Source organism: Apteryx mantelli, chromosome 3, assembly GCF_036417845.1.
Source record: "Apteryx mantelli isolate bAptMan1 chromosome 3, bAptMan1.hap1, whole genome shotgun sequence".
Lineage (NCBI taxonomy): Eukaryota > Metazoa > Chordata > Aves > Apterygiformes > Apterygidae > Apteryx > Apteryx mantelli.
The window spans coordinates 134,103,486-134,114,113 of record NC_089980.1 but is presented as its reverse complement, the minus strand read 5'-3'; the positions used below and the strand labels follow the sequence as shown (position 1 = coordinate 134,114,113).

The 10,628-nt window shown below is 53.6% G+C and overlaps 1 pseudogene; it reads left to right on the top strand.

Moving 5' to 3' along the window:
• The first annotated feature begins 5,321 nt into the window (after nt 1-5,321).
• LOC106495193 (T-cell activation Rho GTPase-activating protein-like) lies at nt 5,322-9,011 on the top strand (annotated as a pseudogene).
• The last annotated feature ends 1,617 nt before the right edge of the window (nt 9,012-10,628 follow it).

Here is a 10,628-nt window from a genome sequence, read left to right as displayed (position 1 = left end):
ACCTATCTGCTGTAGACGACCCTAAGAGGGTTGGACTAGACATTCTCCAGAGGTGACTAGATGATCTCCAAGCTCAGGGATTCTGTGTTCAGACTTCTGTCTACAGCTATGTAATGAGTGGCTATAGAGTAGCTGCAATGAGACTCTTCTCAAAGAGATGAGGGGAACAAACAGAAATGCTATGGAAGAAAATTCCAATTAAATATAAGAAAATTTCAGCAGGAGGGTGACCTAGAATGGGGGCTGAGAGGGATGGGGACTCTTCATGCTTGGAGAAATTCAAAACTCAGCTTAATCAGGCCTTGAGCAATCTGATCCTTAGCTGATGTTGAAAATGATTGTACTTTGAGCTGGAGGTCGGACCAGAGTTTTCTTGCAAACTTTTTTTTTTTTTAATGCATTGACCATCTCAGATTCTAACTCCACATCCCCTCCATGTCAGCATCACTGTGCCTCAGCACGCCACATGTAGCCCACCAGGATGCCAGGATGGCCAGGGCCAGTGGTGCCATGGACAACGCACCTGACTACGGATCAGGAGATTGCAGGTTTGACTCCTTGCAGGCTCGACCCTTTCCTTTGCACAGCTTGGCCACAGTGGAAGTGATGGTGATAGTGCCCTGGTTTCTCCCTGGTGGCCACCATCGCCTGGTGCTTCTGCCAGCCTGCTGGCAGACAGCTGCGTCTTACCCACAGTCTTACCCACAGTAGAGGACAGCTCAGTCAGGGACCACTGCATTTGAGACCATTACGTCTGATCTCACGGTGGACACACCTTAGAAGGATTGCAGGCTGTGTGCAAATGTGGGCAAATGCTAGTAGGAAGGGTGAGGCGCTAATGGAGGAGGGCAGGAGGGAGATAGGGATGGAGGGAGTGAGGAAGGAGAGGAGGAGGAGGCTTCAGCCAGGAGTTGCAAAGAGCAACCTGACAGATAACACAGTCTTTAGCACATAGAGGGGTCTTAGGGGACCCTGAGAGACCACAGAAGGCTGAGAATTGGTGCAGAAATAGTGTGGATGTTATAAACATCACAAATCCTGTTGTCTGTTGGAACAACCACCACTGGCTTCTACACAGTCCTGACCCAGTTGGGTCTGGGGTGTGGGAGTACCTGGTGCATCTCCTCAACACCAGGTGAGGGAAAGGGGTCATGCAAGAGGTGCCTCTGCTCAAGCTGCTGCTGCAGGTACAGGACAAAGATAGCAGATTGTGCTATCAGAGAGGACAAAGAGGAGAGCAGCAGGATTTTTGCAGGGACCCTGCAGCACCAGAGCACAAGCGTAGGACAGAGAAGGAGTGAGGGTGTGAGGAGGCAAGAGAGTGGTGGAGGCAGGAAGCCTGTGACATGTCCCAGGAGGCAGAGGCTACAGAGGGCACTTAGAGGGAAGGGATTGGGTCTGGCTGCAGGTAAGGAGGATGGCAATCGTTGGAGACTCCTTTTGGCATGGAACAGAGGCCCTGACTGCCAACCCATGCTCTGTGTCACTGGGATCACTGCTTGACTGGCCCTGACCTGCAATGCTGGGCGGAGGAGACTACCGGGGCTCATCAGCTTCCAGACTCTTCCCAGTTGGTGCACGCTCACATGGGCACCAGGGATGCTCTGCTGGTCCTGCACCTAACACAGCTTAGCTCAAAGGAAAAGCACAGGCAATACAATGGGAACCCAGTGCAGCCCCAAGCCTGACCCCGGTGTGATTCGGACACACAAATTTCTGATCTGGAGTCAGACGCGCTGCCCTTGCGCCATGAGGTCGAGGCAGAGGGATGCAGTGCCCAGGCATGGACCACGGTCAGGGTGTTGGGGAATTGCCCTCCATGGGACACCCTGATCAGCGTGATAGAGGGGATAGGTGGGTGCCAAGAGAGATGGTGGGCAAGGCGCAGGGGGGGCCTCTGCCCAGCTCTGTGCTGAGCTCCCACACGGGTGGAGAGAGCACGTGTCATGGGCTGCTTTGCCCAAGGAGCCCTCTCACGCCGCTCTGCCCATCTCACGCTTCTTCCCTCTCGCTGCCTCTGTGCCCGCTGTGTGCCCTGGGTTCTTTGGTGCACACACAGGAGAGTCGTGCCCTCCTTGCCTCAGCCCTTCCCAGGGCTGCTGGAGGCTTCTTGACTCTCCCTCAGGGCTTTGCCCACCTGCTCCACATCCAATGGCTCTGTCCAAGAGCAGGTGTTCGGCTTGGTCAAGCCCTGTGGTCCCTGCCTGGCTGCAGAAGGCCGAGAGGTTTTGTGGGCAAAGGACAGGCACAGGGAGTGCTATTTCTGTACTGCTGCAACTGTCCCCGCCTGTGGGAACGGTTCAAGTCAGTTGGTTTGGTGAGTTCTGGGAACAAGTATCACTCTTCTCTCCCATTGAATCTTGCACAGTGGTTTATTACACTGGCCCTGAGGTGACACGTGAATCTAGTTCAGCGGGGCGCTTTCACGGCATATCTGCCAGGCGATGAGCTCTCTGCTTTCATGAGCCAGCAGATTTTCAGAACTAGACAGCATGAGGTCCTGAGCAATCTGACCTAACTTTGCATTTGCCTCTGCTTTGAGTAGGGGGGTTAGAGCAGAGACCTCCAGAATCCCTTTCAACCTAGATCATTCTACAGTTCTGTGATTCCTGCTTGAAGATAACAGTCTGTTGGTTCAGGGAGAGTTACTTCCAAGACCAAGAGCTTAAATCCCATCTCTGTAGTCCAAAAGTGTTAGAACTGCACCCTCAGATTGCCTCTCAGCACCACGGAGAACCAAACTTCATCCCAATTTCACAAAAGTGTGGAGCAGTACAACAAGCAAGTGTGCCTGTAAGTTCAGAAGCAGCCAGGCTCCTCTCCAAACACAAGGCAATGTTCGGGGAAGGCAATACGCCCACTGACGTCCTTCTTCAACAGTTCAACGCTGCATTCCTTAAAAATGGCTCCTTCAAAGCCTCCTTCCTTTCTCAGTTATGAAAGGCTGCAGAAAGTTTGGATGGCGGAAGTTGAACGCAGCCAGTTTGCACAGGGTCACCGTGGCGCAGGGACTCCCAAGCCTGCAACAGCCCCGCTCGGGCCCCAGCAATCCTGTGCAGCTGAGTGAACGTGGTGCCAGGCTCCCCCCAACCCTCCTGCCTCTCAGCACCCTGTCACACACCAGCTCACCGAGACCCATCCTGAGTCTCACTGAACAGGCAAGGCAGAACCAGCATTTCCACCTCTCTATAAAAGCTACTGGAAAACAACCTCCTGGGCAGCACATGTGGTCACTGGCAAAGCCTGCGTTAACTACCACGCAGAGCTCTTTGCAGCATCCAGCATGGGGGAAAAACAAGGGTTAGGCCAGTGCCATGGTGTTTTTGGTAACTGAGCACATGTAATAGTCCTCTTTTTTCTCCCCACCTCCTCCTCACCCCTGGCATTGCCTCAGCCTTATATTGTATTTCAAGATGTCATTCGGGAGTTAGAGAACTCCTCCCAGGTGCTGGAGGAAATGGCAGGTGCACATCTTCTCTGACTAAATGGTGATGCCTTCACACCTGCTTCACCATGGATAAAATCATCTCACAGACTGAGAGCCCACAGCCAGGGAGCATCTCCTAAAGCCAGGAGATTCTCATGACACTACAAAAGCCGGCTGCTTCTGGCTCCTAGGCATCTTGACAGACCCACGGCACACCTGAAGGGAGACAAGCCCTTGCTCTGCAACTTTCTAACAACAAGTTTGCTGATGATACAAAACTAGGAGGAGGGGCTGACACCCCAGAGGGCTGTGCTGCCATTCAGAGGGACCTCGACAGGCTGGAGAAACGGGCAGAGGAACCTCCTGAAGTTCAACAAAAGGAAGCACAAAGTTCTGCCCCTGGGGAGGAAGAACACCAGGATGGGCTGGGGGCCGAGCTGCTGGAAAGCAGCTTGGCAGAAAAGGACCTGGTGGGCAACAAGCTGACCATGAGCCAGCAATGCACCTTTGTGGGCCCAGCTGGTGCATCACAATGTGCCGCGGCGGCACCGCGGCGACCTGGCCACGGCCAGCAGCGTGTACCCCGGGTGGGCACTGTGCCAGCACGGTGCAGCACAGGCGGAGGTGACTCCCAGCCCGGCAGCACTGCTCGGCACAGGGACGCGCTTCCAGCCTCACGCAGGCGCGGGACACGGCCGCACCGCAGCCGTCCGCCCGGCCTCGGCGCCATGGGCCAGGCCAGCTGCTGCGGCGCCCGGGGCGCTGCCGGCCCCGCTGCCGGCACGCGGGCACAGCCCGGGGCCCCCGGCCCCGCGCCTCCTGGCGCCCGCCGCCGCCTCTGGGGCCGCGCAGCCTCCCGGCCCCCGCCGCCGCTCGGCGCCTTCGTCTCCAGCAGCAGCCCCCAGCTCCTGCTCGCCCTCCGTGCGCAGGTGACGCGGCACCAGCACACGCGCCGCAGGCACCTGCTGCTCTTCCCCCACGCGGTCGCCATCGCCAGCTTCAAGTAAGAGCAGCCATCACAGCCCTCCTTCCTCCCCGACACCGCCTCGGCCTCCACCACCCGTCCCCAGGCACATTCCTCGCCCCAAGGGATCCTGCGGGATCCATGAATGCACAAAGCATGTCTTTAATGAGGGGAGGTGCAAGGAGAACAGGACAGGCTCCTGCTCTTGTCCTTCTCATCTGCAAGCCTTCACCAAGCATTCCGCTGCTATCATTGCCCAGCAGCGACTTCTCCAAAGTCCTCTGCGTGTGTGCTGCGAAGGAGGCTCATTGCTGCTGCCTGTGGCTCAGGGCCACCATTCCCATGGCTCTGCCCCTGGAAATGGCTCTGCCATGGGGGACACCTGGGGTTGCCCCCACGGCCGTGCGGGGGCTGCGGGCTGCAGGGCCGCTTCGGGGGCGCTGGCTGCACAGGAGCCTTTGCCACAGCCCCCGTGGCACAGAGGGGCAGCGTCGGGCCCGCACCTCCGGCCTCTCCTCCGCGGGCCTTGGGCGCCCTCCGCTTTGCCCGGGAGCCTCGCGCAGATGCCTGCGTCGCTGCAGCAACTCCCTCGCGGCCCCGGCTGCTGAGGGGCACCTCTGTGACCTTCACCCGTTTCTCGCAGCAGGCTGACGCCAAGAAATGCCCCCGCTCGGACCCTCCCGACGTGCAAGAGGGCCTTGGCCACTTGCCTGGTGAGTCTGAGAAAGAGACGGAGCAGCTGCCTTCTGACACGCTGCTTGTTCCCTCCCACCAGGCAAAACCTCTGCGCCTCTGCACAAGCTGGAGGAGACCCTGCAGCACAGGGCGCCGCACACACACAAGCGGCACCGTCCGGCTCTCTCCGCCGCATCTTCTACACTGAGTTTGGCTTTGCTTTTGCTTGCAGCAGAGGGAGCGAAGGCAAGAAGGCCGCTGATATCTTGGCCACTTGCTCGGCGAGGAGCCTCTGCCAGCGGGGACCGCCCAGGGCAGCTCGACTCTGGCCCCAGGGCGGCTCTCTTTGGCCAGCCTCTGGCAGTCGTCTGCGGGGAGGATGGTGGCCTGCCCCAGCCAGTGCAGGTAAGCAAGCCTGGGGACGGAGGCATGCTGCTTCTGGCTTTTCCTGCACAGAGGCTTCTTTTTCTTCCAAGAAATCTCTGCTGCGCATTCAGCCTGGCTTGGGAAGGAGGGACTTCGCACCTGAAGCCTTGACCTGTGCCTCATTTTCTGCTGGAAGAAAGCAGGGATGACTCCACTGAAGTCGGTGGAGTTCACCAGGCCAAAAAGAGGGTGGGCTGGGAGACAAGCATGTCACTACCACTGTAATCGCCATGGAGTGAGAACAAGACACTAACCCAAGTAAAGCAGAGCGCACCCCAAAGTCAAAAACTGTCTGCTGCCTCCTGCAGGATCTCCTGGCCATACTGTACGAGAAAGGGCCTGCCACTGAGGGGATCTTCAGGAGAGCGGCCAGCGAGAAGGCCCGCAAGGAGCTGAAGGAGGTCCTGAACCAGGGTGAGAACGCTGACCTGGACAGCAAACCCGTGCACCTCTTGGCAGTGGTGCTGAAGGTGAAGTCCTCTGACTTTTAGCTCTCAGAGCACATGGCTAACCTGCAAGGGCCCACCTGAGTGCCCACATTGACCTCAGTGGCACTCAAAGCTAAAACCCTACTGAAGCCAAACTCAGGGGTTCAGGCTGAGCACAGTTGGGCATTTTTCTTCTCAATTGGATTTTCAGTTCCCCTAGTTCCGCCCCGGATTCCCTGCATGCCCATGGGAAGCTCACTTCCTCCACCTCCTCCTCACTGAGGACTACTGAGATGCAGGGCCAGACCAAAGGCTCAGATATGAGCTGGCTCCTGCTCCTGCACTCACACCACAGCACTTGGCACGTACTCACGCAGCCCGCTGCACTCTCAGTGCTCAGGAGCACCTTTGGGAGCAAGGAGCTCAAAGCAACCTGCCTCCAAGGGAGCCCAAGTCATGAGGATGCTCCCCCTCTGCTCACTGGTAGTGTCCAGAGCCTCATCTAAGTTCCTTGGCCTTGCAGGACTTCCTCCGAAATATCCCTTCCAAACTCCTCTCGGACAACCTCTATGACGAGTGGATGCTAGCGCTGGAGAAGCCAAGCCAGCAGGAGAAAATTGATGAACTGAAACGGTGAGTTTTGTAACCAGTGCCACCATTCTGGAGGGGCTGAGAGAGGCCAGGGACTTCTCTGGAAACTGGGAGTCTCATGTAAAAACCTGTCGTTTCTGTCAGCTTGCTATTGCTGCTGTGGGGGTTGGTTCTGAGGGCAAGTGGCACAGAAAAACACTTCTCTGGCAATAACATTTCCTCAAGGTGTTTAAGATTGCTCTACAAAACACGAGGAAGCATGATTTCTTGTGAGTTGAAATGAAACTTGCTCCAGTGAAGAAGGAGCAGCTCCTGCACCCTGCATTAATGTTACATTTTGTTTGTGTTCCCCAGGGTGGCTGACAGCCTGCCCAGAGCAAACCTCCTCTTGCTCCAGCGCTTGCTCCCCGTGCTCCATCACATCAGCGAAAACGTGGAGACCAGCAGGATGGATGCCAGCAACCTGGCCATCTGCGTGGGGCCAAACCTGCTGAGCCCCGGCACGGACAACAGGCTCCCGCTGGCAGTGCTGAAGGAGCGCAATGACAAGGTCTCTTGAATTCCCCCCCAGCTACCCACTTTGGGGCAGCTGAGGGCCATCCCCACAGATCCCCCTGACCTCGCAAAAGCTCACCAAAGCTGTGTCATGCCAGATCCAGCTGAGCTATAGAGCTACAGCTGTCAGTACAGAAATGTCCATCAGGAGCAGAAAAGGTTGCTCAACACATTTTCAGCCCCTCAGACTAAAATCAATGTTTTTCTGCGGGCAGGTGACAGCGCTGGTGGAGTTCCTGATAGAGAACTGGACAGCAATATTTGGGGAGGATGTTGCCTTGCACTTCAGTCCTTCAGCCAAAGAGTCACCGGAGCACACAGACAGCTCCACAGGTAGGAGGATGGACTGATGATTGTCACAGACCTGGGCTTCTGGCTCAAATGCTTTAATTGGATATCGGAAGACATCTGTGGAAATGCAGACAGGTGCAGAGGGTTTAATCCATTATTGCAGTGTTTTTCTACTGAAACCCTTCCTAGCAGATGCAAAGGACAACACTCACAAGACAACATTCATTACAGATAGTAAACATCTGCACACCTCTGCTCTTCACCTTGTTGCTAGCTATGGTCTAGAAATGCACTCTCCCAGGACATTGTCATTGGTGGTACTTGTGTTTCCTTAACTTCACTGCTAAAACATAGGTACTAAGGATGCATCTGCCCAGGGTGTGTGGTCCCACAGGGAGAGTCCTCTTCTATCTTCAGGTGGTCAGTAAAAACTACCAACAGGCTCTTTCTCCCCACAGGACACCCAGGGGCTCCTCAGCACAACGGTTCTGCCTGCAGGAGCCCAGAGCCAGGAACTGAAGGCAGCACCCGCATCTCGGAGATGGAGCAGCCCAAAGGGAGGAGCAGCAGTCTCAACAGACAATATCCAAGATCCGCCTCTGCCCCTTCACTGAGTAATATTAAGAATGGCATCAGCAGGATGGACAGGTGGTATTCAGAACCGGACCTGTACTTCCAGAACTGCTGTGAAGACAGGAGAAGGGAGCAGAGGCTGAGCAACAGTGAGGGCAATTTTCCTGTTCACCAGTAACAGCTAAGGTTGGAGAAGGAGGCAATGGAAAAACATCTTGCAGCATTGCCTTTGCAATTATCAAATGGTCCTCTACACACAAAACATCCTCTAGCTGCTCCCTGGAAAGCTCCTTCTCTGATCTGAGGACTCCATCTTCACCAGCTCCACACTAGTTTCACCTTCTAGTCTACAAAAAACCTTTTTAAATAGGCCACAGGCTTCTTCCACCACAACCACTCAGGACAGCATGACACCTAGCAGAGAAATCAAAAAGCACTCCATGTCGTGCTCTTCAGCAAACAGCAGGAAAACACTCACAAAACCCCAGAGCTGGAGGCCTGGGACAACATGGTGTTTCAGAGAGACAGCACAAGGAAAGACAATCAGTTCTCCTCCTGAATTGTCCAAGAAAATGGGCTAGGCGCTAACAAGCCATTGCCTGTGCTGTATCAGCAAAGCCCCATTTCAGGTAAGCTGAAGAAGTGTTTAGAGAGGAGGGCGCACCAGAGGAATCCTGGAAGACCACCCTCTTACAGAGAGCCTTCCACAACCTGCCTTACCACGAAAGTTCGCTCCTACAGCTTCACAGTGCCAAATGTGAGAGCCACAAAGTCCAAGCAGGATGCTTTGCTGCCCCACCCATGCAACAGCCACACACAGGGCACAGCAGAGATGGCTCCAAGGCATCTGCTCAGGGACAGAGTTTCTGCACTGAAGGATTCTGAGGTGGAAACTGCAACCCGCAAGGTTCCTGCTGGAATAAACTCCCTTGAGAGTTTATCTGAGATGCCTGGTACTCATCAGCTGAGAGCCATGTCTGAGTCCTTTCAAAAGAGCAAACATGAGGATGTGTCTCAGTGGTGCAGCCAGCCTGTTTTTGAGAGAGACCAGATCCAGTAGGCGAAAGAATCCTATGTTTAAATAGCCTGTCCCTCCTTTGGGCACTCTACAAAGGAAAGATTGTAAAAATGGATGTCTTGTTCATCCTTTGCAATATTTTACTTCCAAAGGACCAAAGATAAGCTAGGTCCGCATGAACATTTTTTCTTGGGGGGCTCTCCTGAAGTTGTTGTCAGTTTGACACATCACGTTCTTCCACCAGAAGAGGTGGGGTGGACAGACCTGTGTATGATTCTGTAAAAAGAGAAGTCAATATGCTGTCTATAAGCTGTTGTGTGGGAATACTAGGCAGCTGTTGATCAACACTGTTGTATTGGTATTCCAAAAAGGACAGTTTCCAGGCTGGCAGGTGCAAAACCTTATGCTCTTGTCTAGCATTTACCAGAATTAAATACTATCATTCACAACTCAAAATGGCAAGGACCAAGTCAAGAGATGACATTTTTTGGCACCTGATGGATAAGAGGACGGAAAACTGTGCCAGAATATATAAGAGCAGCAATACCAAACATTCTCACACCTTCTGATCAAAAGAATTGAGAGCTTGATTAGGAGATATGGGGGTTTTGAAGTCACACGTGCCTGGATTCAGTATTCTAGGAAGATCTATGTATGATTTGCTGAAGAAAAACTCAATATGGACCTTGGAACCAAAACATCATGAAGCAATAAATGCTTTAAAAAATGAAAGGTTCGCTTTCTCATCTGTGCAACCCACCCACCACCATTTACACTACATGTAGGTATAGGGGATAAAGGATGTCAATAGGGATTATGGCAACAGGATGCGCAAAAGTAGAAAGGATTACTCCATTACCTTTGGCCCTATATCCTGGCAAAGTTCTCAACAAAACTACACTGCCTTGGAGAAAATGCTATTAGCTACACAAAAAGGTCTGCTAACTACTGAGCCATTAACTCAAAAAAGAAAATCAAGTTATATGTGCTGATTCTCATTTAAAAAACAATTGTAACTCATAAGCCCTTAACCCTTAGGGGTAGTACAAAAGACTGCTGTGCAGTGATGGGCCTTCTGCACACATCAGCGGGTAACAAGTGATGGGACAAATGAAGGAAACATATTATCAGAGAGGGTAGAACAAATTGGGATTAGACCTACTGAGTGCTTCCTCTGCCCTCCTTCCTGATACCTGACACACCGCCCTGGGACAGCAAGACAAGAGCGGGGGTGTGGGTCCCAGACAGGAGCGCCAAGCAAGTGGTGAAACAAGGAAGAGGCAAAGCTTCTGGTCCAGTGGTAGTGACCAGAGAAGCTTTCACAGAGGCAATGGATGGCTCAGCCCCACTGGTAGAGCTCACAGCTTTGGAGATGGCCCTGGAGCAAGGAGACCCTGGTGTCTCTAGAGACTCCTATGCTGTATGGGCTGGTGCCACCCAGGGGCTGAAGAACTGGGTGAAAAACAACTGGCAAGAAAATGGTAGAGACATATGGGGAAATACAACACTGAGGAAAAAGTTAGGATATAGCTCAGTCGAATAACATATCCATAGGTCATGCCTCTGTCCACCAAAAACCTAAAAACCCTGAGGCAAAGTGCAATCAGATGACTGATCATTTAACTAGAATAAATACATGACAAAATCCAGGGCAAGCTGTGAGTTTGGATTTATTTCAAC